This window comes from Anser brachyrhynchus, assembly GCF_964034855.1.
Source record: "Anser brachyrhynchus genome assembly, chromosome: 2".
NCBI classification, from domain to species: Eukaryota; Metazoa; Chordata; class Aves; order Anseriformes; family Anatidae; genus Anser; species Anser brachyrhynchus.
The window spans coordinates 74,300,617-74,319,706 of NC_137695.1; the positions used below are offsets into that span (position 1 = coordinate 74,300,617).

Here is a 19,090-nt window from a genome sequence, read left to right on the forward strand (position 1 = left end):
CACTGCACTATTTATCTGTTTCATAAATATTGTGTGAAAATAAAAAACAGGAAGAAGCAGGAATAAAAGATCAAAGACAATCCAATACTTGCTTGGAAAAATAATTCATATTGATAGCAAACTAACAGGATTAGCAGAACACAAGTAATAAAATATTGGGTGAAAGCTAGCACTTGTGCATTTGTAAGTTCTATTTTTCAAGTGCTGTGTTAGTGAAATGTGTTAAGCTGCATCCCCATGTGTTCCAACAGGGGAAAAAAAAAAAAGTATTTTTGTTCTCTTCCTGGAATTCCACAGAAGAGGTTAAAAAACTGACAACATTGAGTGATACAGACCCAGTGAAAACTGGCAACAAACATCTGAATTGCAGTGTCCTTCTGGATCTGTTAGATTTTGAATATTCATATAAAGAAAATCAAACGCCATGCAAATACAAATAGCAGTTTAGCAGGCCCTGGAATTAGCCAATTATAATCAAACTCCAAGGTAAGAGGTGACTGACCCCCGCTGATTGGATCACATGGAATGCATGTTTTGCATGCAAGAAGCAAAACCACCTTTTCCTCAGCTGCTGCTCGAAACAGGATGGCTTCTGCAGCTGAACACCCACCATGGCCTGTGCCACATCGCTGAGCATCGGGGGCCCCATGATGGGCCATGGGCCACAGCACACGGGGCTCCTCAGTGGGACCTTCCCTCATACCCTGGCGCCACGTTGGCCCCAGTGTGGGGCATCCCTGCTGCCCCTGCATGAGGAGATGCCTCCCAGCCACTGCATCGCGAGGCTGGCAGCTCAGCCACTTCCGTCAGGAGACTGCGGTGACAGTTTCCACCGAAGTAATAAACTCAGTGCTTTTAAAACTTCTGGATCCTCTGACTGCTACATTTCACATGCAACTCTGTCATTCTATTGCTGCAGCCTCAGACTAGGAAACATGAGCCACCAAATTCATACAGAAAAATATGATGAGCAGTCAGAAGTTTTCCTTATCGCCCTAAAAGTGATCATACAGTTTATATGGAAAGAAACAGGAAGATGCATACAAAATACCTATGTTTTGTGGTTAAAAAACAAAAAACAAAAAAAAACAAAACAAAAACAAACCACTGGTTGCATAAAAGAAAACGACAGATTTCAACTAAATCAGCTTCTAGTCAAAATGGAGCACAACAACGACTGATGTTTTGATCTCATGTTTAGAAATTTATCTCAAAATCCTCCTAACATATTTGCATTACATGCTTGAATATCTGCTGTTTTCCAACACGAGTTTTGTATTCTAGTTGTTATGCAATTAAGATAAAGTTTCCTGATCAGCATAATCAGCCTGAAGTGATCCCCAAATAATTTTTGTTCTTTAAGTCATACAGGGTGATAATTTCTCATCATCTGCTTCTGCATTTTACATCATTAGCTCTAATGTAATCTAATCCTTTCATAGCTAAGCAAACTGTTCATCTGTTTACACTTGTTTTTTAAGCCACAAATGTGAATTTTGAAAATAGTTTTTTCAACTATTGTTTCAATTCTTGGAAATTGCTATAAGTCGTTTTTCTGCTTTATCAATTGTCAGTATATCAAAAAATCATCTCACAAAAGGGAGCCTAAGCATTCAGAGAGTCTCTGAACTCCAGTTTTCAGAGAACATGTTATGTTCTCTGAAACAGACACCTGTTTCAGAGTGTCTGGGACACGGAAACATGATTTAGAGTTTTACACATGGAATAAACATATTAGCTACACAAAAATGTTTCAGTCAACAGCCAGTACAGAGCTTCTGTAAGGCAACAGTAACATGCTTCAGGTTGATTAAGAATAAGAAACGCTTAACTGCATTTGAAAGTTTCCATTTACTTCAATAAGGTGTATCAAATGATTACAGAAGACTGTTCTAAGAGCATCAGTATGAACTACTTTAATTCTTTGCACTGTTTGCTAAAGAAGGCCTATGCAATCTCTATTAAATGAGAACTTCAAATAACTATGAAAATCTTTTTTAAAAGTCTAGTACGAAGACTCTGAAGAAGGACACGCATACCCACAGAAAGAACAATTTTTAACTACAAAACTGCAGTCTCTCTTACCACAATTACTATATAACACAAAGGCTCTTACATGGGAAAGTCATAGTCCTCTCTGAGGACAAAAGGACTATCTTCACCATGGAAATTACCATTATCAAGCAATTCAAATTCACTTGGGTAACCTGACCGTAACACAGTACTTTCAAGGGTCTAGAACGTTGAACTGCAGATTAAATATACCACTCAAAGTCCACTTGAAATCACAAGGTAACCTGGCCATTGCATAACTCTACAAAATGACAGAAATGTTGAACTGAACATGATTGAGTACGCCAACATGTTGAATGAGAAAAGGCAGATGTGTTTTGTTTTCATTCTCCCTCAAATTATATATCATTTGTCTGGTGCTTTACAATTAACTCTCTGTCCACAACTGAAAATGAAGATTTGTATAAAGGCTTAAAAACTAATAGCCCAAACTGTATTGGGATGTTGAGGAACAAAGCTAGACAGAAATACATCACCTCCAAATATATAGAGATTAAACATTGTTAAATATTTTACTTACTGTCTCGCTTCAGCAGACCAAGTAGAACAGAGTTTATCTAAAATATTTAAATGATTTAATATAAAAATATTGCCTTACTATGCTTCTGAAAGCTACATATATTTAACACTGATACTATGAGCTTCCATACTTAAACTACAAATCAAACCATCTGTGAGACAAATTGTGCCCTGAGGAACAAGTATATATCTCAATGGGAGTCACGAAAAGACAATACAGATTTTTCATTTATCAAAAAGCATTGTTCTGAAATGTCACTGGCATATATGTAGAGACTCATCTAAAGTTCAAAACCAATTTAAAATTCTTTTTTTTCCTGATACAAAGTTTAGGTGCGTTTCCAAATAAGAGAATATTAGAATATTAGAGACTGTTACACATGTGAAAATACATTTACTGATTTCTCTTTGGTCATTTATTACAGTATTTCAAATACTGCTTCTCTAAGGAAACAAGATTGGCATAAAAAGAGAGGCACTTGTGGTTACAAATGTTAGGAGGAAAAAAAAAATGCTGTGGATGTATTTGTTGTAAATAATACTATACCGAGATAGCTTAGAGAACTCATCTTACAGTCTCCAAAGACTACAAACCTGTTATTGAGCACCTAAAAAGCAAAGCAAAAAGAAAGGAGCCTAGAGACCAACTGCCTCAGACAGGTAGGTAGTTTTTAAAGGAGGCTGAAATAAGGCCATTGAGGGAAGAGGAAACTAACAGGTTTTTTTTATTTATTTTTTTAAGCAGAAAAAATATTTTTAGCCAAAACGTATGTATCATAGGAGAGGCTTGTATTATTTAATGGTCCATGAGATGGACGTTTTGGTTAGTGACATAGTCATGTGGTCTTTCAGTCAAGTGAAAAATTAAAACTGCACAGATCTGACAGAAACACGGACAAGACACAGTCTATGCTAGAGAAATACACCTTCAGTAAAAAGAAACAAAATTCAGGTGATATTGAAGGAATCAAAAACAGCTCAGTGTTACAGTTGTGGAAAAATGCCTCCTTTAAGAGAGAAAGTTGTCCTTTGAAACTAAATGTATTGAAGCAAAGCAAAAACTACAGTTGAAAAGGGTTCCAGAAAAGTTAATCTAGATATAAATATTTCCTGAATGTAATCAAAATAATGGTTTCTGGGCAACAGTATTTTTGACTGTATGCAGAATGTTATTTCTTCTGTCTTTTTTTAGGTTAAAGCTCCTGAATAAGGTAAGTGATAACAAGACCTAAAATGAAATTAGCATCAGATCCATTTATTTAGTACTCCCCAGACTTTGGTGGTACATTTACAGATGTGGAATCCAACCTACTGACTTCAAACAATTCTTGTAATTGATGAATAGTGTTAAATCAGATGGTTTTGAACTTGCAGAAAGACAATGATGAATTTTCTTAGTATATCCTCCATTACTCAGTCTATGTACTGATGACTTTGTTGTCTCCCCTATTGAGTTATTTGTAATTTATTTCGATATCACACTTTTCATTGCATCTAGCTGACAGAAGCACTTCTTGTACCTACTTAGAACACAGCTATCCATATTGCATACAAAATGGAAAGAGCTTATAGCTTTTTCCAGAACACTCTTATTTGGAGATTTTTCACAGTAACTACGGCACAGGGAAAAAGCTGTTAACTGTGAAATCAGAAAGAATATAGTCAGATGCAAACCAAACAACCTGCACGTTCTATCTCATTTCCTAGATAGAAAGATAGCATCTGATAAAAGAAAAATTTGCAACTAAATATTTCCCCATACTTATCAAAAATAGTGTATTTTGGAGTTTCCTTTCAGATCAAGCTACATCTGGAGATGTGAGAAAGCCACTAATGTTCAAATTACTTACCAGTACTCTTATACACAGAAGCAAGATGAGTAAGCAATTAAAAGCATTTCTAAAACAAACATACCTCAAAGACATCGGTGTCTTAATTTTTCCAGAGAATGACTACATCCACTGCCTTTTTGTCTTCTGGTCTTGAATTTGTTGTGTAGCCTAGGAAAAATAAATCTCAGCTTACTTTCAAACTGAAAGCATAAGGCTACACACAAGGAAGAAAAAACGTAATAGCATTTCTGTTAATTCCTTTGTAATCCTACCTCCTTATCTTAAGCAAATAAATCTCACAAAAGGATTGCCTTATTAAAAGAGAATTAGAAAACTGAATGTCATCTGTGCAGGGAGACATTCTCTTAAAAGGCAATCCACAAGCAAGCTCATAAATAGGGCACTATATAAAAAAACCTTTCTATCAGGCAATCCTTAGCAGATTTTCAATGGATATGTATACAACCATGATTTCACAAATTCCTAAAATAAAATGTGTTAACATAATTTACCACAAACTTTCAAGAGTCTAAAAAAGTCTACTCATTTAGATTCTACTGAAAGAACAATATTATAACGATATATGAAGTGTATGAAGAGTGGCTATTGAATGACAATTCCTTCCACCCTGTGTATAATCATGTTTGATTTCCCTAGGACAATTAAGAAAAAAAAAAGACTCATGTTTTTCTTTAATAAATTACCTAAAAATTCAAGAGGCATAGCGCTGTAAAGAGAATTTAGGGACAACCCACTACAGTTAATGTTATTATTGTTAGAACATCAAAAGTTTTTCTACAAAAATGCTTATTACTTGTGAGCATCATTTTTTCAATATATTAGTTGGAAATAGAAAACATGGTTTATCTGATCTCTTAAAAAAACATTAAAAAGATCCTTTTATTAAGAAGTGATCGCTTTATCAAATTGTCTTAAAGGAAAATAACAGACATGTAGAAACCAATTGCCCTTTTCATTTTTAGCTTTGGTGGTACTGAACTTCTCTGTTTCACTTTACAAAGCAATTTGTAACCTCTGCTAAGGACTTACTTCCTTAAATTACTTTAAACATACGTACCAATGCAATCAAATTATTTTAAAGGATAAAAATAAATGAACCCAGTTCTGGGAGATGATTATGTCTTATGGAACCTTTATAGAATATAGAAATAAAAAATGAAGTTGGTATTCAAATCAAAGTAATAAAAAGTAGACAAATCTAAAACAGAAAAGAAAAATAACTGAAGAGTTAATTGGAGCTTATTTCCATACCCACCAGCCAGCAATGTAGCAAGTCAGAAAGAAGTCACCCTCATTTCTAACAATACCGAGTTCTAAAGTCCTTATTTCTTTTTTTTTCCCCCTAGAAAAATACAAACACAAATGCACACAATCTCTCACACACTAGTTTGAACACACAAAAGCCCACATATGCTTTACAAAAAGAGAAAAAAACAGCATCCAGCATAACATGCAAGAAATGGCATGATTACATTATCACATATGGCTGAGCTAGGAGGCTGCGTATTTCAGGTTTAGTGAATTAAAGTAACCACACTGCTACCATTAAGGTCAAATCTTTATTTATAACAACACAGAAAAAAAACCACGAAGTCGAAGTGGCTTTTACTTAAGGGTTTTGTGTTATTTTAACTGATAATATAACAGAGTCTTGTACAATTTGTCAGATTGCTTCTTTGCATAGCAATTTTTGAGACTTAAAAGGCCAAAGCAGAAGCAAAAGCTTCTCTTCATCCAATAGCTATTTCAATCTGGGTGCCATAAAATTTTCATGGTACTTTGAAAATATGATAACTGAACAACAGTGAGAAAAACTCTTGCTTGAATGACAGGTGTTTTGATCAACATTTAGCTGGAAAGTGTCCACAAATGTTCCTTTCTTTCATATTAATATCTTTCTTATTGAGATACATTAAGTAGAAGCCTTGCTCCATGAAACAACATTTAAGTCATTTGTAGCCTCTCACACAAGCTACTACACCTTTGTATTAACAGATTAAGTGGAGCATTTAATCAGATTTATTGATTTTATGGTGCTTTCAGAGACTTGAAAAGACATCTGATTCTATCAGTCAGACAATTTGGATGTTTTCTTCTCTTACTGTGCCTTAAGAGTCACAATTTCAGTACCATATGTATCCAGATTTGTCAAACATGTAATAAATGACTTCATTCTTATGATATCAGATTGGGGGAAAAAAAATCACAGATTTGGTCTAGATACTTAAAGGCCCACACTTCCTACTAGAAAGATTTTGGTCTTGCAAACTGACTGTTTTCTTTCCTCAGTCATTTTTTCCTGTAGTGCACAATTGCACTACAGGAATACACTACAGTGGTTGTAAAGAACCACTGATCAGTTTGTACCCTGTTATTCACATAATCTGAATTTTAGTGGTATCTAGAGACCTAGCTTCTTTAAGGAAAATTCCTGCCACAAATCCTGTACCAAGGAACACTTCAAAAAAAAAAAAGTTTATTCGTGAAGCATAGAACTGTGTCAGCAATGTTGTGTTATGAAGTATGGAAAAATGAGTTCAAATCTTATCACTACGGTAGTGACTGAATTCTCAGAAATCATATTTGCAGAAGGTTTCAGGAAAAAAAAAGGCCAGAAAATGAGAATATTTTCCTTACAAATTTTCCACTGTGTCTTGTTAATGTCAACTGACAGCTCCTAAGGTAAAAACATTACTACAAACAAAGGTACATTGATTAAACTTATACATTTATCTCTAGGAAAAAAAAAAAGACACAGAATAAAGTTTATCAGACTGGGGGAGCACGTTTTACTAATACTTTCATTATCTTGGCATTTTAAGGACTTACACATGTCACCCACTTCTTCACTAAAGTTCAATTTGTTTAAAAACACATGAATGTGGGCTACTAGCACACATCTATGTTTGTGTCAGAGTAACTGAATGAAAGTTTCTTGCTGTTGTTATAGTAGGGAGAAGAGAAGATAGAGCTCTAAAACATGGATTTTTCTCTTGGTATTCCTAAATAAACCAATACTTAAAAACAAAAAACACCACAAACATCTCAGTATATCCTTACTTACAGGAAAAATAATTGCAGCCAGCAGTGACAATGACTGAAGTTTTCAGCTTACATTTGATTTACCTATAATCTATTACTTAGTCTCAAAGCAAAATATAACTGAAAAAGTTCACTTTCTGGAGACAAACTAAATAATTCTGCTCCTAAATTCTTGATTTTCAACCACTTGCAAAGAATAAAGAAAAAGCTTCAGCAACAATGTAGAGACTGTTATATAAATGTCTTCAGCATCATTTGCCTAAGTAATCAAGCAAAAAATAACGCATCTTAAAAGTAAAAAATCTGGTTTGATTAAAAACAAGACAAGAACAAAAGTGAATGAAAACCCACTTAAACACCTGTTTCAAATAAAAAATAAAAAAAATCAAAACCATGTGCTAACCATGGCAAGGAAAGGCAGAGTTCTTAGGCACACTTACTGAACCTAAATAAATTTATGGGATTATCTCCCAAACTATATCCTATCTAAACTCACAAATCTGTAGAAGATTTTAAGCTGAAGCAGTGCGAAGAAAACACTATGTAAATATAGCTGTGCAAAGCTGCCATATATATATGCTTTTTCTTACCTGCCATGTTTTTTTGCGCCCCCCCCCCCTTTTTTTTGCATTTTTTTATATGAAGTAGATAACAAGCATGAATATTAATCAACTCATAGAAAAATTGATGTGTTTGGGTTAATGTCATAGAGTGCAAAATTAACATTAAAATATTTCAAGTAAAAATAAGATTTAGGTTGCTTTAGCCTACCAGCATCATTTTTTCCTCATTTTCCATTATAAGCAGTTCATTGTTAAGCAGACCTGAACTAGACATTAAGGAGTATGATGCCACTCAAGACCCTTCAATTTCCAAAGCTCCAGGATGTTGCAATTGATTCCTACCCTTTGTTTCTAGAAGAAAGAGTATATCAGTATTGCTTGCAGAAGAGCTTGGGTTCTTTTAGAACAGCTTAAACAACATTTCATTTTGACATTTGTAAGTATTTCCAACAAACAACAAATACTTCCTCACACCCAGATAACACTGCGAGGCATCAGGCAACTGATATCTAAAACAGGCATGCTGTCAAGATTTAACTTCGCTGGACACTTTTTACCCAATACTTTTAATTAAGTCCATTACAATTCTCTGGGAAAGACAAGACATTACAACACTTCTAGGATAAGAACCACCACACTTGAAATTAATTTCACTAATTTACTTGACAATAGCAAAACTAATGACACAGTTAAAACTTAGGGACACATTTCTTACAGTGCTAGTTCCAGAGCATGGGTGACTAAAAGTTGTAGTATGACTTGATACCTATCATTCCTGAGGAAGAGTCCTGGAAGTTAAATGACCTGTGACTTCTTTTTTTACTTACTTTAGACTGCTTAATTAAGGACATTTACTACACTGGACAAATCCCACGTGCATATCATTTGACCTTCATCAGATATTAACATCTGTATGGGCATAGACCTCTAATGATAGAGAACTGCCATTATTCCTGTTTCTACACTGAAAACTGATGCAGCGTTCAAGTTCTGGCCTGTACCTATTACCGAACCCTTGAATGTTTATAACAGCCTCTCTTAGTTTGAGGAAAAACATGAAATAAAAATAAATCAAAAATCAAGCAAAGAAGTGCTCCTATGTCACCAAATACACTATTTCTACCCACTTCTGAACAGGTATTCTTATGTTTATTTTAATACATTTGCTTCTGGAAGCACTAGGAACATTCATAAAGATACTCAGAAAATATTGAAGTTACCTACACCAATTAAGCTTTAAATACATCAGGTTACAGCCAAAAGGTTGGTTGGTGATTACAAGCACCGCTATGTCACTGAACTGTACATGTGCTTCAAATCACTGTAAGAGGTTCTTGAAGACCAGGTATACAGAAGTTGAAGAGAAGAGACATCTGGAAATAAAGGGGACCAATAGGGTAAAAAACATTTTGAACAGTAATAAGTGATTAAACTAAAAAAACAATACTGTACAGCCATATATAGTCAAAATATCACTCTTTCATAGAGCTGAGTTAGAACTGATTTTTTTTTCCCGGGATGTTCTTTTCTTCTTGAATTAGGTCTGTTTTAATTATTTTTGGTGTTGTTGTTGTTGCCGCCAAACACATAGCCTTGTTTTCTTCAAGTTTCTGATTCTTTTCCTTATACTGGACTAAAATAAGACCTACATTATTAAGAATCAGTGTACCACCAGACAATCTTCCTTGAATAAAGAGTAATGCAGTTACTCAATGACAGAAGAACAAATCCATGCCTCCATTTTAACTCAATTTTGGCACCAGTTCTGTCTCTGGTACCATTTCTATTTGTGGAGAAAGAAACTGTATTGATTTTTCTCCTGATGCAGTCTTTAAGAGGAGTGTAGATTTAGATTAGATATAAGGAAGAAATTCTTTACTCAGAGGGTGGTGAGGCCCTGGAACAGATTGCCGAGAGGAGCTGCAGATGCCCCATCCCTGGAGGTGTCCAAGGCCAGGTTGGATGGGGCCATAAACAACTTGGTCTAATGGAAGGTGCCCCTACCCATGGCAGGGGGTTGGAATCAGATGTCTTTAAGGTCCCTTCCAGCCTCCCATGATTCTTCGATTCTTTTCACTGCTCTATACTGGCTACGTTGAGTAAGAAGTAGCAAGATTTTGCTTAGTCCATACATGCAGAAGTACACGAGATCCATATCCAAGTCCATGAGTCTCCAAATCATTGAGAATGTAAATACTCTTTTCTCCCCATACAAAGCCTCAAATCTATATTCAGAGTACGCAAAACAAACAAACAAAAAGGACTAGGAGGACAAAGAAAAATAAATTCTTAATAAAATAGTGTAATAATAAATAAAATACATAAATAAATAAAAAATGAAAAAAGTCTTAGTAAAACAGTATAATGGTCATGTTTGTTCTTAGAAAAGTAGGCAAAGCATGACAGAAGTCTTAGAAATCTTTATTAAGTGCTTAATAGTTTTATTTCACTGCTGAGATTTCATTTGTAAACAATAAAATGCTAGGTTATCACTAGTTTTACAGATATCTGAACTTTATGCATTATTTAAATTGTTCATGATTTCAAGAACAGAGTGAAGTATGCTAAGTCCTATTCTCATTTAAATGCTTTACTTAAAAGAAATTTCACAACTGCTTATGTCCATATTATCAAAGCAATTTTTTTAATGGTCTATACAAGCATCTATCTGGAGTGAAGACGAAGCATACTTTGAGCACAGACGATAGGTTTCAGGTATCTGTAACAACTACAGACTTTACTAGAACAGTCCAAAGGTCATTTGCACTAGTAGTTACTCATGTATATACATTAGCACACAACATTTAGAGATCACATTAGAATTCCACTAGAAAAAGTGACCCTTCGCTTACTAAAGCATCACATCTAATTTATGAGGAAGCCGTAATAAATTAGGTAGCTAAATCTCTGGCTGAAAGAGATCATAGCTGTGTGTTACCAATTAACCTTTCAATACACAAAACCCCAAACAGCTTCTAGTGATTTTGTTTTTAATTCATTGCCAATGGAAAGCATTCACATTATACAACTCGATAACTGATCTCACTTCACACACACACAAAAAGAGTTCTTCGTATAAAGAGATGGAAAAAAATATTTAATATTTTAAGTAGAATTATTTTCCTATTATTTACTTTCAATTAACAAGTCTAAAGTGGGAGTTGCGGGTTAAAAAAATGGAGGGAGAAGGAGGTGATAATCAAAACTATTAGTCAAAGTTCTGAATAAATGTGAAGTATGTCGGAATGCTTCATTTAAATTTACATGTTGTATATGTTATAGATATATACACGCACACATCTATATATTACATAATGCATTTAGTAATTCAAAAGAATAAATATTATATACTATCAGAATGTGTTACGTCTTCCAATAACTAATTTTTCAAATTCAATATAGCTTGCTTTAAACAAACATGCATTTCCTGGCACAAAAATACTTTGTTGTTAAAATTCCAGGCAAGTCTAACAGTGCTTACTCTCAATTCAGACAGTCTCAGATTTCTGGCTGCAGTGCCATTTTAATTTATATTACCAGAAGAACAAAACCAAACATCTAGAAATGAGAAAACTAGACTTACTAAAGAGCAAATACTCAAGAAAGAGGAATACAGTTGTATTAAACAGAAACAGGACAAAACAGAAACCAAAGGCATCATAAGTTTTCTTCAGAGAATGACAGTGAAAACAAAAAATGGTATGAGCTTATTTTCCTGTAAAACAAACAGAAGTGATTGTTGAGAGCTCCCTTTGGATATACAGAAGTAAAGGCTTTGCTTTCCTTCAGCCTGCTTGAAGTCTGATCTTCACATAAAAGAGACATCCCAGGATAAAGGAAGCATAATATTTATAAGCCACCACTTAAAAGAATACTTTCAGACTCACAGAAGTTCCCACAGCATATTCTAAATTGCACACTGGTATACAATCTTTTCTTCATAGACTATAATCAGGTCTCAGGCTGTTCAGGGAGGTTACAGAACAATTTTCAGCTTCCCCAAAACTGACTCTGTTGAAAGTAATCTGTGACTTCAGGATGAGGAAAGGATTTGAAACGACCAAAGGATTTGTGTTTACGGTTCTGACTGTAGCAATCTGTGTTGCTGAAGGAGAGCAAAGATGCCAGCTAGCCTGGGCTAGGAGCAAAAAGGAAAAGATGATGATGCAATAATGCTTGCATTAGGAGAAACATTAGAGAAATGCTTACTTTTCATTAGACAGTTGAGTTTCAGCTGCAACTATAGTGTTTAAATTAAAAAAAAAAAGTAAAAAAAATGAAAATACTACTTCATTAATTGGAGTACAATTTTGATGTTAGAGAACAAGTGAGTTAGCAAATTCTTATCACTGTACAATCCAGGCAGTTTAGGCAGATGTTGCTTCAGTTTTCTTACCTATCAGGTGCGAACAACATTTTATTTGCTTGCCTTTTTTAGCTTTGTGAATATCCTGAACTGGCTCGTGACTTGGTCAGATAATTGCTGGGGCCTGCATAAAAACAGCAGCAGGAACACTGCTCCAGGTAGAGGAAAATCTTAACCTGCTTTCAGGAACCTCTCAGAATCCCTGAGCTGACATGTGAAATGTCGCTATAAGATTACTGTAAGGACTGTGTCTCCAGGATAGCTTGCTCATAAGTGCTGTTTTAATAATACATTCCTCTACACTACTTTGAGACAATACTAGAATCTATATTTAATATGGACACACAAGGTCTTATTTCCTCTTTATCTAGTTAAAGTGCTACATATGTTTGAACTTAATATAGGCCTCCTGGCATTTTTGCCTAACCTCCTCCTGGTCACTGGGACAGACAGACAGCAATAAGCTATAAAATTGCTCAAGTAACTTCTCAGAAATGAAAGCAGGCAGAAGATTCTACACTGGTAGTACTGTTGTCATTTTATTTTAAACTCACTGGAAAATCAGCACAGCTGCTTAACAAATTAGGGGAAACATAACAAAGGTGTGAAATTCTGTAGAAGTGTTGTCTCTTCCATACTGCAAAGGCCTTTCTTAGAACACTTTTGTGAGTCACTGATTTCTAAGGTAGCATTAGGAAAAAGATCTGAGGAATCATATGATTCTCCTGAAATTTAACATGGTAATATCAAAAAATAATAAAAAAAATCTGCAGTAACACCCTTCCATCCACACAGCTGAAAGCTTTCAGACGACACACAGAGGAAGACAACTTTTGCTCTTATTAGTAATTCACCTTTGTTTAAATGCCCAACTTATTGCTTTTCAGACTGCAGGTAGTTAGTTCAATTCCCAATAAAGCAAGACTTTATGTACATTCAAGAAGTACTTAAACTAAAGCAGCTGATTTATGCTGCTGTCTGGATCATTAGTGTGCTAGCAGGGGACTCCCAAATCATTAGTTTAAGAACTGCCACTCAGTTGTTGCTTAAAGAATTTTTGAAAGTGCTGCACCAGCATTCAGAGAACTTCAAAACATCAAGAACTTGTTCTGTACCTTGACAGTTACTTATATTTCTCAATTATTGTGACGTTTTACACTCATTTTGAAGTGCAAGAACTGCACAACTTGATGAGAAGTAAAACATCAAGCCTTCAGTACTCAATAAGTACTTTAATTGCAACACTTGCAGTTACCCAGATTGTTCTGTTATGGGCTGTAAGGAATGGTCCAGCAATTCGTGCCACTAAGGGGTTTGAAGGGTTAACATTGAGGCCTGGGTTTAGGCAAGAAGAGAACAAAGGGATTTCTTCAGAGAAAAACTGCTGACTCTGCACGGACGTGCAGTAACTTCTGACAGCCGGCCAAGAGACCACTAGATAAGGAGGAAGAATATGAGCCTCCCTGTCCGAGCGGCCGCCGAGAAACTAACAGAGACTGATAAGCAGGCACACCTGGGAGGACTTCGGATTCGGGAAACCAATTATAATAACCCTGCCTCTTCTAGAAGTAGTAATGAATATGTATTAGCCTAGGAGCATAAAAACCAACCGCCTTATGTAACAGGTGTGCGTCCTGGTGGAGCAGAGACTCCCGGCGCACCCAGCGCTGTTTGCTTGCCTCTGTTCATTTAATAAATTGTAAACTTTGATTGTAATCCTATTTGGGACTCAGTCATTTATAACATGGGCCGATTATGTGACAGCTGCTGAGGGATACACAATATTGCAGTAAAGTAATGAATTAGCACCTCAATCAGACTACTAAACCCATTTTGTGAAGGACAAAAAGCACCTACAAGAAGGGCACAGAGCACAGCTAGTGACTGTCTTCTAAAAGACAGTATTTTTCCCATTTTAAGATTTTCTTTCTTGTTACCCATGCGAATGTAAGTAATCCACACAAGCTGTTGTTCGTGTGAACACATCCACGCAGATTCTGTACCATGAACTCCCACATGTACATAGACAGCGCTGCAGTAATCCTGAACAAAACTCTTGTGCTCTCAGCATGAGAGAAAAAAAAATTGACTCATTTAGGCAGGTAACATAGTTTTAGCAGCCAGTTTTACTAAAAATCTTATGTAAAATGAGAAAGATAAAGTATTGAAGAAAAAGCATGGCAACAAAAGTCATCACCACCACCTCCTACAATAGACAGTGCCTCTCCCCCAGTTCCAGACCCTGGACTCTCATTTGGGACCCTACTGCTGATTCTCAGTAGGCTTCTGGGGAAGAGTTTCTCTTCCCCTTGATTTTCTACACTTTGCCATTAGACTTGATATGTCATCAGCTTGGACCTAGGTAATAAATATTCCTGCATGTGAACATGTCTTACATCTTTTGTCCAAAAACAAACAAAAAAAAGCCACCACCTTAGTTTTGGATGTTTCAATTGAATATGCTAGTGGTACGTAGGATCAATTCACTCTTCCTCACAAAAATAAATAAATAAAGGCAGTGACAAGGGTTTTTTTTTTGCCTGCAAAAAAAAATGAGTCTCTCGTTTTCTCTGTTGGGATGTATAGTATAGAACAGACTTAAACACCATTTCACTTCATGTCACAACTTATCAAAATTTATAGAAAAGCTGTACATGTAGTCTTTATGCAGGTATTCACAAAAATTAACTACATTTTCAAAAAGCGATTGCTTAAAATAGGTATTTAAGTTGATATTTAAGTTAATTAACTTACACATTCTCCTACTAGATCCAAATTGATCTGCCACTGCTGATATCTAAAATTCTCCATAAAAATTTTCGTGCTCACCGGAAGTAGGTCTTCTATTTTCCAGAATAAAAGCACACAGCTTCCACTCACAATAATTCCAAATAATTCTGCAAGGATGATGACTGAAGAGAAATAACATTTGGTTTTCCCTTTCAATTAGCAGTGTGAGTTGTCATAAGATGCTGCTGCTTAAGATAGCTCCTGTCTTTCTCCTCCTGTGCTCCTGGTACAACACTAGCCAATAGGAACAGAAATTAGGCTAAGTATTGAGCACAACTTTCTTACTTGAGTACCTCTTCATTTTCTATTGAAGCACAGAGAAAGAATAGGCTAAGTTGTTGCTACTGTTTTACTCTTTCATTTTTAATAACAAAGTGAGAAATTAATGGTGAAGAAGACAGCAATATGAAGTAATTTTCATCTGAGGGAAGATGAGATGCTTTTTATGTTAAAAATTGAGTAGAGAGTGAAGAACATATGAAAAACAGCCAAACTAGAACTCTCTCCACCTAAGAATCTGAAATGGAACTAAAAGTAAAGTTTCCAGTGGTTTTATAGATGTAAAATATATATATATAAAGTCTCACTAAAGTATTTTGCAGCTCCTAAAAAAAGATGAAAATAGATTTGTTAAAGTTTCACTAATGATTTAGATATCTTAGACTACATTACAGTATGTCCTGTCTAGGGATTCACACTGTCCTTCACATACTCAGCACAACAAAGATGGAGGCAGCTGATTTATCTAAATATTTCCCTTGGTACTGAAGCAACACAAAAGTTCTATACGGATCTGAAAGACAAATAACTTAAATTGTATTTGTCAGGTTCTTCTAATAACTTGTTTCCTTGTCATTGTAACACCTACATTGTGCAGCGCTTATCTTAGTAAAACACTTCTTAAATATAATCATTTTAAGTACCTCAATTTGCTCATAACATTATTAGCATTAGCATATTGAAAGGATTTTGAAAACAGAACCTGAGAAGGGTCACGTTTACACATACACTTTCAGTCTCCATAAAGCATCTTAACAGACTGTGGGGGGTTCAATCTGCCCACATTTCGACTTTGAAAATGTCTACATCAGCTAGTCATTTAGGCTCTTTACGGTCAATGGAGGGAAACATTTTTTTCACTGCAGTTCATCTTATCCTGATCTAGATATCTGTAACAGGGCAGACATATTGTCTATTTCTTTCCAACAATCATAAACCTATGACCAGCCCTTGCTATCAAAAAAGATTCTTCGGTAAGTATTCTGTCATGCAAGATCCTGAAGGCCTTTTTGAGTTCTAGATTTTGATATGGGGTTCTGCCTCCAGGAGCTTCAGAACAACATTACACCTGCTCTCCCTCTCAACATTACTCTCACAACAGATTAAAAATTTCCAGAACTGAGTAGCGAAGAGGCATTCTCTTGCACATGCTTTCTTCCAGCTGAAGTCAGTCGTGTTGTCTACATGTGGTTTGGCTTCCTTTCTCCACCAATATCACACACCCTGCCTCTAAATAGCACAAATTCCTAGAGGTTTTCACAAATGCTGATTTCCCCCACATCCCATCTGTGTCTCTCTAGCATTGTGCTCTATTTTTTCTGTTATTTGGAATATACTTAGAATAAGATGTATTTTGAATGGTTTTAAGAGTCTTATATGCATATTTAGAAGGTCTTTCAGAAGAAAATGTAGCTTAACAGTCAGCTATTTTTAGATGGCCATACAAACCTTGCCTGACCTGCAAACCTTGTTACAGAATTGGCAAATCAATTATATAGGTCTGATTCCTTCAAAAATTACTTGATGTACCTGATGAAAACACATTATGCTTTGATACCTGTACATTACCAATCACTAAAAACACAGTATGAACAAATTGTTCCACGAACAGAGAAAAAAGTTATTCTTTCTATAGATTTGTGTTTGTTCCTATTTTTATGACAATGACATCAGCTCCCTAACACCCCTAACACACCCCTGCTAAACAAAAGATTAAACATGCTGCGCCTGCAGCTATTTGTGCACTGCAAGGATAGTTAGAACAAACAGGATGACTTGCTGATTAGCTGCTGCAAACAGCAGGTGGGATGCTCAAATTCTGTCCTGTCTGTCCTCCCCTCAAGGGAACACTAATGCAGTAAACCCATTCAAGCTGTTAACCAGTTGTCACACAACGTACAAACACAATGCCCCTTTAGACTTCCTTACTTATATCTTTGGTAGACAATTGTAAACCAGTTGAGAAGGAGGGACTGGCAGACATGGCCAGGCAGCTTCATTAAACCACATATAAAAAGTAGAACAGGACAAAAACAACCTAAGCATGAAATGGAAGTACAAATTCTTTTTTTTTTAAACAAACAAACATACCTTTACATAAAATAAGTTCTCAAATTAAATTGTAAGACAATACATACTGATGGACTATAATAGCTATGCAGATTCTGTTCTACTTCTCCTCCCAAGACTGTCTGGATTGACTATACTCAGCACAGCACTGTGCGCGAGAACTAGCTACAGATTTGTTAGCACTATGCTTGCCATATGTGTAGGACTTTTTGCTTAAAGAAGCGATATGAGGTGTCAATACCATTTTAGCACACTTGAAAACAGAATGAAAATTTAAGGACTGACTGCATGCATATGACCATATGGTCATATCTGTGGAAGACAGAAGGGCTACATGGAATATGTTCAATTTTTTTCCAGAACCTTAATATTAACTTGAAAATACAAGCTTTATCCCCTCAAATTTTCATCATTTAGTATTATTTTAATGAAATTGCACAAGCATAACATAAGAAACCAATACAATATCAAATATAACGGAAAGAACAACTCAAAATCTCTTTTTTTTAAATAAGAGTCTATTTTTCTAATTTAGAACTCATCATGATTATTTCTGTCATTTGTTAAGTCATCAGTTTAAACTTGTTTTTCCTCACCTCCAACTTTAGCTGGATTGAATTCCTTTGTAAACATCCGCAGAAAAAATAAATCTCTTAAATAATGGAAGATGAATGTTGTGGAATGGCTTTCTCATTTTATACTCCAATGCACAAAGTAAGAAATATATTCATTAAAAACTGAAAAGGAAAGATGAAATTTTTCTTTCACTTGACTATTCTCAAAGTAATTGTTTTTATTTAAACCAACATCACATGCACAGTCTTAAGAAACTGCAGTTGTACTTGGTCTACAATCTTCAAGGAAGAAAGTATCACCTTTTATTGATTTTCTTCTCTAGCAGCGTAGGGAAAGATGGATCAAACATAAAATTGGAGTTGCAAGCTTAAGTTTCTTTTATTTGATCATTTCTAATAATAGTATTGTAATACTATTGTATTAGTACTACTGTATTGTTACTTACTACCAACTGCATTACTGATACTATTGGATTACCCTATTATTGCAATACTATGATAGTTAAAATCTGAGAGACCATTAACCTGAGAATCTCACTTTAAATAACAAGTGAAACTAAAGAGTCGACTGAGCAAAAGTTATGACTGAATTAAAACAGAAGTATAGCAAGAAAATTCTTGAATGAATGAAAATCATGTGGGAATGGAACATGTATAAATGCAAAAAAAAAAAATCTATTTTCAAGACTTGTTAGAAAATTTCCCCAAAAGACTTCTTTCAATTTAAAAAAATAATTAAAAAAAAAACTTGAGATTAACGCAAATGTTTCCAAAAGTAGTTTCCAATTTCACTTTTAGAATGTGTGCAAAGAACATCTCAATATACTGTTATTTTAAAAGTGGCACAAAGTTATCAATATACACATCTATTTCCTCAAAGATGTAACATTATGAGTAAGAAGCAATGAACACTGCACTTCATAACCACCAAACAGCCCACTCGTTTCAGAAACTGGTGAT

The 19,090-nt window shown here is 35.1% G+C and overlaps 1 protein-coding gene across 15 annotated transcripts in view; it reads right to left on the reverse strand.

The window, feature by feature from the left end:
• CDH18 (cadherin 18) overlaps positions 1–19,090 on the reverse strand; it is a 548,209-nt gene that overhangs the window by 328,462 nt on the left and 200,657 nt on the right. For all 15 annotated transcript variants that reach the window (XM_080580190.1, XM_080580181.1, XM_080580180.1 and 12 more), the window contains one exon: positions 4,507–4,592. The gene's annotated coding sequence lies outside the window, so the exon portion shown is untranslated. The remainder of the gene's footprint in view (positions 1–4,506; positions 4,593–19,090) is intronic.